This window comes from Lactuca virosa, chromosome 3 (genome assembly GCF_052849685.1).
Source record: "Lactuca virosa cultivar CGN04683 chromosome 3, Lactuca_virosa_CGN04683_v6, whole genome shotgun sequence".
NCBI lineage: Eukaryota > Viridiplantae > Streptophyta > Magnoliopsida > Asterales > Asteraceae > Lactuca > Lactuca virosa.
This window is the reverse complement of record NC_136428.1, coordinates 294,388,347-294,394,930: the sequence shown is the minus strand read 5'-3', so window position 1 is coordinate 294,394,930 and position 6,584 is coordinate 294,388,347.

Here is a 6,584-nt window from a genome sequence, read left to right as displayed (position 1 = left end):
GGTGGTCAACCCAATAGCGCTATTATTGTCCATAACGTACCTCAAGAATACGGGCATAGTCATGGAGATTAGACTAAAAATGGTAATGCACTACAAATACATGTAGCGTAAACAAACAATAGTTATACAATTAATGACTCACGTATAAATGTCCCAACAATGTCTCAATTGTGATAAAACAATAAAATGAAGTTGGAACATATTAGAACCACATGATACACCCCAAAAGTATTGAAAATTATAAAATATGGGGTAGATTACTCACATTAGTCCCAAAACGAAATGCGTGTGTCGTACGATAGACGGTTCGGGTCAAAATGGCGTAGAACCTAATATAATTAATAGTTTTGATTTAGGAACTGCTAAACGAGAATAGAGTATTAATACAAATTATAGTTTGTTATGTAAATGTATCATAAACTATACCTATTATAGTTTATCACAACAAGGGTAGTAGTAGTGTTCATAAACTATAATTGTCATAGTTTACCAAATGTTTGTGTATAACGGATGTAAACTTTGTTTATAAAAATTAATTATTTACCATACTTGTGAAGGTAAAAATCCATTTGTTTTCTGATGTATGTCTAATTACCAAGACAAAATGACATATAATGTAATAATATATGATTACATAATGATATACACCTTGCTCAACGAGTTACAAGGCGTAAATGAAATTGATGGTATTTTTCTAGTAATAACGTTTCTGTTACTGTTCTTAGAAAATTTATAGAAAAATCATCAAAGGTCTAAATCAAAAACCGCAAATTTTAAGAGTTTATAAAGTGTGTCTAGTTTGTTCATAAATTTTCTCATGATTTTTAGTGATCTCCAACTTGTGTGAATTTTCTGAAATGATAGACAGTTTTGTAAAAATCACCATAAATCGTAGAAAAATCATATGGTGATGTGCAAGTAGTCATTTTAAAGGTATGAACCTGAACTATATGCTTCTGAAACAGTTTTGAAAACTAAAATGTTTAAGTTGACCAAAACAGTCCATGAATGGAGTTAAACGTTTCTGTTGAAGACTGTTAAATGAGTTTAGTTGTGTTTTTGGTGTTTTAACTTGTATTCCCCCCCTTAAAACTTAAGAAAAACATGAAAATATAGGGGTATGAACTCACCTTATGTGTTATTAGAGGATGGATGTTGGAGAAGAGAAGTGCTCAACCCAAGAACACTTAGAAGATTCCTTGACGAATCGAGAACCTAACATGAAGGTGACGATGTTTGTGTAAGATTCTTATGATTTTGAGTAGAAGGATGTGTAATAATCATAAGAAGAATGAATTATACTTACCAAGAGTGGAAGAAAGCTTGATAATCAGCCTTGGAAGTCTTGGAATTGAGAGAGAATGGTGAGAGAATTTGGAGTGTGATCCTTGGAGGAAAATGAGAGAATGAAAGAAGTATGAAGGGATGGGTTTTTATACTTAGACAAGGAGTGGGGCTGGTCATGTAGTGGGTATGAGTTGGTCATGTAGTGGGTAAGAGCTGGTCATGTAGTGGGAAAGAGTTGGCCATGTAGTGGGTGTGAGTGGTGGCATGTGACATAAAGTAAAGTAAAGTCATCTTTCCACCTCAAGCACCTCCCCCACTAATTATTGGTATGAATGGCCCTAAAAACGTGGGGATTACTGAAATATAGAGTTCTAACTGTAAAAATAAAGTTTTTGGTGAAAATCTCGCGTTAAAATGATGAAAAACGGGCCTAAAACAAAGTCGTAGTCGAAAAATTATGACACGCAAAAATGCATGTCGTCTTCTTTTATGACAGGGGCTTCCTTGATACTCATTGCGTGTCATCAACACGCGCGTCGTAAGATTACGACAGACAAATGTGTGTCGTCTTCCTTTATGACAGGGACTTCGGTCCTGAAGCTTCAGTTTTGGGTCCTTAAGCCTATTTTACCCGTTTTTACCCCGTTTCAAGTGGTTTTTGACCCAGTTAAGGGTCGGGATGGCCCGAATGATTACAAAAATTTAAAGGAACTTTTGAGAGAGATTTGGGAGAGATTCGGGAGAGATTTGGGAGAGATTTTAATAGAGAGAGGTTGAGTGAAAAAGATTGTGAGAGGTTTCGTTTGTGATCTTTTTGAGTGTCCGGCTTCGCAACGAAAGGTCCATAAACTCCGTTAAGCCATGATTTAGTGTCTTACACAATCCCGATGATTGTGCAATAGTGTTTTATCGCTTTGGTTCGTTGTTTAGCACTGTTAAGGCTAAGGAAAATCAAACACATGAATTTTTCAAATGATGTTTTCTCATTGAAATAGCGAATTGTATAATGTAAACCCTAACATACAAGGGTTAATGGAGTTGACCGGTTTGACTTGTTGACTTTGTTTGACTTTGACTTGACCAAAATTTGACGGTTGTCACATCATCCCCCCGTTAGAGGGAATTTCGTCCCGAAATTTGCATTTTGACTAGGACTTCAAGAGTTTGGAAAAAGATGTGGAAAACTTCTCGTAGTACAAGAAATTGATTATGGTGAGGAACAACCCGCCTGATGTCACATGACGACCTTGGAAATTTCTTATTGTAACTTGAGCTGAGTCAATTTAAAAGGAGTTTATTGTTTTAGGATGATAGAGTATTCTATGTGTGCTTTTATACTCCCTGTTTTATCCTTGGTATTACCACTATGAATATTTTATAGTTAGCGAGTTCCGTCATTACGAATGTTTCAACAAATTTTGATGAAATTTGCATTATAAGTCCTACCAGTTCTTTTATAGTCGCTTGGCGTAAACTAGTCGTATATCATTAAGATTGCAAGGGCATTCGTCGTCACCACAGGTTTAATCTATTACGATGACTTGTTGTCGCTATAGGTTTTTAACAAGAGCCAACGACATACCTATAGCGACACACAAGTCATAATTTGCATGTGTGAAGACTTGGAGTACTTTCTAATTGGTTCATGTGTGAAGACTTGGAGTACTTTCTAACTGGTTCATGTGTAAAGACTTGGAGTATTTTCTAATGAAAAGTGTGCTACTGGGGAAATTGGAAACTGATACGTAGCTTCAAAGTCAAGAATATGCAGTAGGCATGTGATGCATTAAATGCATGAGGCACACAAGTCATCATTTGCAGCAACAGATATGTATATGTGTGTGAATTGAAGAAGAAGGTTACGGCTCAAAGAATATATATATTCATTTTCTCTTCATTTGTTAGATACACAATAACCATAACATCATAGACTATATATATTCAATTTCGTTTGTAATTTTCACTAGTTTATATTCCGCGAGTGTTACCGAAATCATTTATCAATTTTTCAGAAGTGCTTAACTTGTTTTGTTGCATTCCCAACAATTTGCTATTAATTACTTCTCCCACTTCACTTATATAAATCATCACATTCTTACCGCGACTTTTAACTTCTCCCTCACAAATGGATCCACCTGCAGATCATCAAAACCCCATAGATGACCTCGATTGGTTTCGGTACTTTGATCATCAAGATCTTTTCAGGTATATATAAACGTCACTCATTACACCATCTTTCGCACAGAAAAGTGATTTTGTCGACATTGATCAAAACATGGTTTGGATTTGTAGGGATCAAAAAGAGTCTTTCATCGTGTTGGATTTGATTATCTTGAGTTTTTTTTTTGGATTTTTGCAGTGGTGACATGCTCGACCATCAAGATTACGAGTTGTCAGAAAAATTGCATGAAGTGCTCGATCAAAACGTTTCCATAGTACTTAACAAAGATCAAAACATCATTTCTAGAAATGAGTTTCATGATTTTGATCCCCTTGAAGACATAAGCTTATGGGATTGTTGGGAGGATGGTAATTTACCATTGGTTAGTTTCAGTGAAGACTGTAAATCTGGTGGTGAGGCTACATGTAGTTCTAGTGCTGCCACCACTGATCACGGTGGCCGGAAGATGGCAAAGAGATTGAGACCATTGGAGTTTGAAGAGATAGAGAAGTACTTTGAGATGCCGATAATCATGGCAGCAAAGGAACTAGGGATAGGGTTAACAGTGTTGAAGAAAAGATGCAGAGAGCTAAACATAAACAGATGGCCTCATAGAAAACTTAAGAGCCTTCAATCCCTCATTCAAAATGCCAAGGTAAACTACGATAATAACCTTCTATACATTACTCATGCATGTATACATGCACTTGGTAACCAAAGTAGTTTTGGTATTTTCTAAAATTTTAATTATTAGTTTCTTTATAACATAAACATAGGCCCTAGGCATATGCCACATCAAATCAATTGATTTACTACGATTTCCTGATTTATATTTATATAAACTTAACTCATTGTAAATTATTTTTTTTGAACTCACACGAAAAAATATATTACATCTACCTTAAAAAAAACTAGGAGTTGGGATTAAAGGAGGAGATAGAGACGTTAGAAGGGCACAAGAAGATGATGGAGAAATTGCCAGATATGGAATTGACAGAAGGAACAAAGAAGCTTAGGCAAACTTGCTTCAAAGCTATTTATAAGAAGAGAGGACTTAACAATCCTTAGTCCTTACCTTTTCTTTTAGCAATTTTGTTATAATTAGTGGATTTTAATCTACATTGTATGTGTTTTTCTCTTGATAGTTTGATACCCTTTTCAGTTTCATTGTGTTTATCTATTGATTTTTAATGCAGAAAATTTTGTATAATTTGGGTATTATAGTTTGTATTATGTATTTAACTATATTCTAGATTGCCGACACGACTACGCCGACGACTCTATACCAGAGGTCTTTATAAATAGACTTATGAATTTAGTAGGAATAATTTGATTATAATCTTGTGATTTGTTCCATGTCTGATCCACTCCTAAGATTCACTCGACATGCCCCCAGTTATGTGTAATTAAAATTTTATTAGACTGTTGATCCTAATGAGTCTACCCTAAGTCCACAACCAAACAAGGAACAAGAAGTAGAGCAATAGTCATAGATTCTGAGTCTATAATATCTTTAATTATGTATAACCTTGGCGTATGCACTCAGTTATCATAGGCCTACTAATAGAGGTCTTTAGTTTTCACATAAGTTGGTTATAGTATCACCAAATACTCCTATAATATTTTTAGGTGTTTAGATTCGATTCTTAAAGTATTCCCTGTAGGATGTAGTTAGGTTGTTAGATTTGTTGCCCATTATGAGTATCCCCCAGTATATGCAAGTCACTCCTCGGACAGATATAGTTGATCAGGCTATATCCTTCCCAGACTTGATTCACATATACCAACGCATACAGCCTCTCCCTTTGCCCGTTTTTCTAGGTTCCACCATGTGAGAGCATGACCTTGGAGGCACCCTGTAGCATGACGGACCATCAGGTCCTCAGGACACTCGCTATGGATGAAAGTACACTCCATTTCTTCAATCCATGTGAGGAGTGCGGTGGCACCCTTGATGCCTTTAAAGTAAGGCGGATTGCAGTTACGAAAGTGCTTGAACGAGCAACGAGGAGTGGTTGCTGGAGCTTGTGGCTGAAGAGAATGAAGTTGGGTTGCAATTGTTGGGATGACGTTTGCTACCTCCTTGGCGATAAGGGCAGCTAGCCTTCGGTTGTTGCGAGCAGCGTATGGGGGTCGTAATGCTATCTACGAGAAACACGCATATGGACTTGTGAGTTATTTGTAAATTGATTATGGAAATAAAGTTTTTAGACATTGTTGGGTAAAATAATTGTAAAACACTTGTTGGGCCATGGTTAGGAGTGTTGGGCACCTTTTGGGCTTTCCATGGTTACTAAATGTGAAACATGTAGCACTTGCGTGGGCCCCCACAAAACTAAGTTTTCACATGTCTTTCCCACTTCTAGGCCCATTAGGGAACTTAATAGTCCAATGAGTTTGCCATTTTGGAGTGTATCCTTTTGGATACGTTTGATAAGGTCGGGTATTTTGATGGCTCAAAAGTAATGTGAATGACGCGCTTTGGCCTATAGGTTTGGGAACTCTCGCCTTTGGTCCCCAGGTAAGCAAACTGGTCCCTCAGTTGATTGGGATGTATATGAATGCTTGCCTAGTCAGGACTTTCGGGCTACCGGCACCTCCCCCTTCCAGTTACTACGCGTCCATTACTATGATCCTACCCAACTAGAGTGGATGACTTTGAATTTCCTATGAGCTCTAAGGAATATATATGTATATACATTTTTTTTTAAACCACTTGAATATGTGTGTGATTTTCAGAGAAAGAGGAGAATATTCACCAGTGTATGCACACATATAAGCGTCAGGAGTAATACGTATGCACTTAAGGGAGCAATTAACACATAAAGGTATTCCTAGGATTTTATAAGTGTGAATTGCATGCAGTTGTGTGTGCATTTTATAAACTAACATACGAGAGGACCCTAGAGGCTATAGACTAGGTCAAGGCAATTAACCTAATTCCCTATAGTCAAGGGCTCTGATACCAATCTGTCACACCCCGATCCTTGTCGGAATCGATCAAGGCGTGATATATTGTTCAAAGTCTCATGACAACTATGTTATAATATGATTAGATTCAATTAAGTACTAAGTATGCAAACAAGATCCACAACATACAAATACAAATCCAAATACAAACAACATTTATTACATC